This window comes from Mus musculus, chromosome X, assembly GCF_000001635.26.
Source record: "Mus musculus strain C57BL/6J chromosome X, GRCm38.p6 C57BL/6J".
Lineage (NCBI taxonomy): Eukaryota > Metazoa > Chordata > Mammalia > Rodentia > Muridae > Mus > Mus musculus.
The window spans coordinates 94,544,066-94,549,149 of NC_000086.7; the positions used below are offsets into that span (position 1 = coordinate 94,544,066).

The following is a 5,084-nucleotide window of genomic DNA, read 5'->3' on the forward strand; positions in this document are numbered from 1 at the left end:
GTTGTTGTACCTTCAGCACGAAGAACAATGCCTACCTAATACGTTTTATATTCTCAATAAAGATTGTTTGATAAATGAATGAATCACACAATCTACCCCATTGCTAAAGCTAGAAGCCTGAGAGGAAATTTTTTTTTTTGCCCGATAAATTCACGTATTATTTTTTTGTCATATACAGAGACATAATTCATTATGGCAACAGTTTATATTCATCATTGGGGATTGAAATATCTAAATGCTATCAAAGTTAAGTAATCAGTTTTGAATCCTCACCACCCTGAGCCAGTGGCTAAGGCTTTTCTGCTACCTTTCATATAGCATTTTTAAGCTCAGGCACAGAGCTTCTTACGTCAATAAGATAATAATGCACGTGGAAATATTTTAAATGGCACTCTTTTGCCTAATACTCCACATTCTTCTTTCAGGTCTCTCAGATGTGCATTGTTAGCATGATGTTTAAATCCCTGCTTGATCAAAGAGTCGTGTTTTTATCATTGGACAAGAACCAGGAGCATACGCATTTTTGCATGTTTTTATCTTATCAGAAAAATCTTTCTCTGCGTCATTCTTTTAAATGTTTAACGTTCTTTTTTGTGTCTGTTCATGTTGTAACAGGGATCCTGGTGTTAGCTGAGTTCATTTTGGGGGAAAAGGCAAAGGACTGAGTGAGCAGAAAAGACAAAAGGACTGGAATGCGGGGGGGGGGGGTGGGGGTGGGGGTGGGAAGCTTTCCAGAAGCTAAAAGGCTCTCAGGCTCTTTCCTTGGAGCTGGGAGGGGACACTGGGAGGTGAGAGTCTGAGGGGTGGGACATGAGTCTAGATGGGGTGGGACATGAGTCTAGATAGGCTGCTTTGTTGTTGTTTTAAATTAAAACCCCTGAGTCCTTCTATTTTTCTTAGTTCTTATCCAGATGTTTGTCCCTGAGCAGGCCTGTCTTTCTAACTTCCCCTCAAAGTGTATGTGGGTTTGTTTCTCTGTGTGTATGCTACATATGTGCTGGCTTTTGGATGCCAGAAGAGAGTTGTAGTCCCTGGAACTGGAGTTACAGAGGTGGTTGTGTGCCACCTGGTGTGGGTGCTGGGAACTGAACTGACTAAAACGGTTTGGCCATCTCTAGCCCCTAATTTTTATTTTTACATTTTTTTGTGTGTAAACAGATATCCATTTCTTTGAGTTAAATGTACAACAGTGCAATTTCTGGGCTTATAGTAAGTGTGTGTTAGCTTTACAAGAAGTTACAGATCTTTTCTAGAGTGGCTCAACCATTTTACATCCCATTAACCACATATAAGTGGTTCAATTTCTACAAATCTTGGGTGACATTTGTAGTCAGAATTTTTAGCAATAGTGTGTAGGAATAGCTCACCGTGCTTTTAATGTGCATTTACTTGGTGGTTAACTGAATATATTTATGTATGATAATTTCACACCCGTATCTCCTTTTTAGTAAAATGTCTCTGTATACGTTTGATCCATCTTCTATTTGGGTTGTCTTACTGCTTTTGCTAGCGATGTTGGACCTTGGTAAGATCACTGCCGCACAAGCAGGAGGATCTGAGTTCAAATTCCTAACACACATGGAAGAAGCTCATTAGAGCTTTGCACACCCACTGTGGGGGTGGAGACAGGAGGATTGCCGGATTTTTCTGTCTGGTAGTGAAAGACTGCCTGAGAATAAAACAGAAGCACTTGCCATCCTCCTTTGGCTTCTGTGAGTGCATGGGTGTGTACCTCCACACACCCATGCATGTATGTACCACATACATTTGCCATACTTACACTCACACACACATGGATGTATACAGATTAACAAAGAGAATAAGTCAATTAGTTTAAACCTTGAATATTGACTTTTTCTAGTTTATTCATGAGTCTGTTGTCAGATATGTGGTTTGCAAGTTTTCCCAGTTTATGGCTTATCTTACTCTTACTTAAAACATTTATTTTTATATGTATGTATGTATGTATGCATGAAGGTGCCCATGGATGTTGGAAGAGGATGTTGGCTCCCTTGAAGCTGTAGTCACAGATGGTTCACATGGGTGCTGCACACTAACCCCGATTGCTCTGGAAGAGCAGCAAGCACTCGTAACTGTTGAGTCATCTCTCCCACCCCCTCTTTCTATGTTTCCTCTTTTTCTTTTTCAGTAGCCTTTTAAAAGTTTATTTATGTTATGTGCATTTGCTGTTTTGCCTACATGTATGTCTGTGTGAGGGTGTCGAATCCCCTGGAACTGGAGTTACAGACAGTTGTGAGCTGCCCTGTGGGGGCTGGGAGTTGAACCCAGGTCATCTGGAAGAGTAGCCAGTGCTCTTATCCTCTGAACCACCTCTCCAGGCCCTCTTTATTCTCCCCTCCTCTCCTCTCCTTCCCTCTCTCTCTTGTTGTTTGATACATGGCTTTTTTTGTGTAACAGAACTCTGGTTGTCCTGGACTCTCTTTGTAGATCAGGCTGGCCTTGAACCTCCAGAGATTCTCCTACCTCTGTCTCCCAAGTGCTGGGATTATAAATTCATGTGCCACTATGCCTGGCTCTTTCTCTTCTCTTCTCTTCTCTTCTCTTCTCTTCTCTTCTCTTCTCTTCTCTTCTCTTCTCTTCTCTTTTTTAAATTTTAATTTACTCTTTTTTTTTCACACTCCAGATTTTTATCCCCCTCCCGGTCCACCCTCTGACTATTCCACATCTCATACCTCCCCACCCCCTCTATGAAGATGTCCCCACCCCAGCCCCCACCTTACCAGAGCTCTCCACTCTCTGGGGCCTCCAGTCTCTTGAGGGTTAGGTGCATCTCCTTTTTATTTCCTTTTCCCTTTTTCTTTTTATTATTTAAATTATATCTATGTACAGAAAACTTAGTGTACATTTAACCCAATGTAGTGGCAAGTTCTTTAGCCTTTTCTTTTCCAGCTCAGCAATGCAAGCCACAGACTTAGGACCCAGGATGTTGCCTCCCCAGTGGCAGCAGATCTGGTCATTATAATTGGTCCTAATAGTTTCCACCAGCTTAGCCAGAGCACCCTTGTCTTCCGAGTTAACCTGTGTGAAGGCAACAGTGGTGCATGTCTTCCTGTAGACGGGGTGCCCCAGCCTGGCCTTTCCCTTAAAGATGCAGTAGGGCACCCCCATCTTTCGGCACACTGCAGGTAGGAAAACCACCAGCTCAATGGGGTCTATGTCATGGGCAGTCACCACCAACTGAGCCTTCTTGTTCTCCACCAAGTGGTGACTGTATTGACCCCTGCTCGGAGGTCAGGTGGTCTCTTTGTTGGGCTGTTGCCTTTGCCAGCAGCTTTCTTCTCAGCACAGGCCAGTAGCCCTTGCTTCTTCTCTTGCTTTTTCTCCGATCTGTACTTGTGAGCAAGCTTATGCAGCTGAATAGCTGTTTGCCTGTCCAGGGTCATGGTGAACTGGTTAATGGCAGGAAGTACTTTGAGCCGCTTATAGAGGATGGCTCCTTGCCGCTGCAGCCTGATGTAGCCGGGCCAATTGACGAGGCGCATTAGATCTCTTTGGGGCTGGATGTCCTGCCCAGTGCCGAAGTTCTTGGAACTTTTCTCAAACAAAGGATTGACCACCTTTTTGGCTTCCTGTTTCTTGACGACGGCAGGGGGGCCGGGGCCACCTTCTTCCCCTTGGCTTTCTTTCCTTTGGGCATCTTGCTCAGCTGGTAGAGAGAGCTTTGTATTTTCTTAATAGAGTGTTTTGCAAAGGAAAATTTGAATCTTTTGATTATTTTTTTGAAAGGATTGTAGTTTACTCTGAATGGTAGAACAGGCTTACAATTCCAGTATTCTGGAGGATGAGATTGGAGAAGTGAAAATTTAAGGCTAGCTAGGGTTACATAGTATGAGACTGTGACTGAAACCAACCAACCAACAAACAAAATAAACAAAAGATGGTTGTTTTATGTCATTTCTAAGGGCTCTTTAAAAACATTTAGTATACGAAGACTCACTTTTTATCTTCCATACATCTTCTAGTGTTAATTATAAAAGTTTGTCATCCATTAAGTTTTGAGGATTTTTAGAAGATTTTCCCTGTTTCCTGGTGCCATGGAGTGAATCCAGGGCATTTAGGCAAGTCAGGTATATTATTTTCTTTTATGTTGTGATAAAATGCCCTGACAAAAAACAACTTATGAGAGAAAGGATTTATTTTGGCTTATAGTTACAGAGAGATAAATTATACAGTCCATCACAGTGAGGAAGACACGGCAGCAGGCAAGAAAGCATAGTGGTAGGAGCAGGAAGCTAGCTGCTATTTCATAAGCACACAGGAAGCAGACAGGAAAAAGGAGGTACGGCCAGGCTACAAGTCTCCAACCCCCCACCAATATACTTCCTCCAGCAAGGTTCTGCCTGCAAGCAGCACCACCAAGTGGGGACCAAGTGTTCTAACACAGGAGCATATGTGGGATAATTCCCATTCAGACCACAGCACCAAGCGAGCAGTCACTGTCCTCCACTCATAGCCTCTAAGCTTAAGTGTTGTTTGAGATAGGAACTTTAGGTTGATGGTTGTTTCTTTCTCCCTCAAATGGGAGGAGAGTTAGAGTTATAGATATCCAACACCACAATGTGGGTTTGTTTAAAAATATTTTCTATCTATTGTATTGGTCTCACACTTTTGTCAAGAATCAATTGGCTTTATTTATATGGAGCTATGTTAACATCCTCCACCCTATGCCACTGTTCTAAGCTTGGTCACCTATCAACACCACAGCACTAATCAATATTAAGTAGAAGAATTTCTCTAACTTTATTTTTTCCCCAAATCATCCTATTCTTTTATTGTTTTTACATATTTTGGAATATAAAACCACCTTGTTTGACTTTCAATAGGAATTTCACTCCTGTGTATAAACTTAGAGAAAATTAATATTTTAATATTTAATTTTTCTGATCCATAACCTAATATGTTACTTAATTTATTATGTTCTCTTTTTATTTCTATATCTTGGGGTATTACTATAGAAGACCTGTACATATTATTAATTGGCACATCTATTTTACATTTTAGTTATTATAAATACTGTTTTATCATTAATTTTGGTTTCTAAAAGTTTATTGCGTATATATATA

The 5,084-nt window shown here is 41.3% G+C and overlaps 1 pseudogene; it reads right to left on the minus strand.

Moving 5' to 3' along the window:
* On the minus strand, positions 2,833–3,677 carry Gm9005 (predicted gene 9005; annotated as a pseudogene).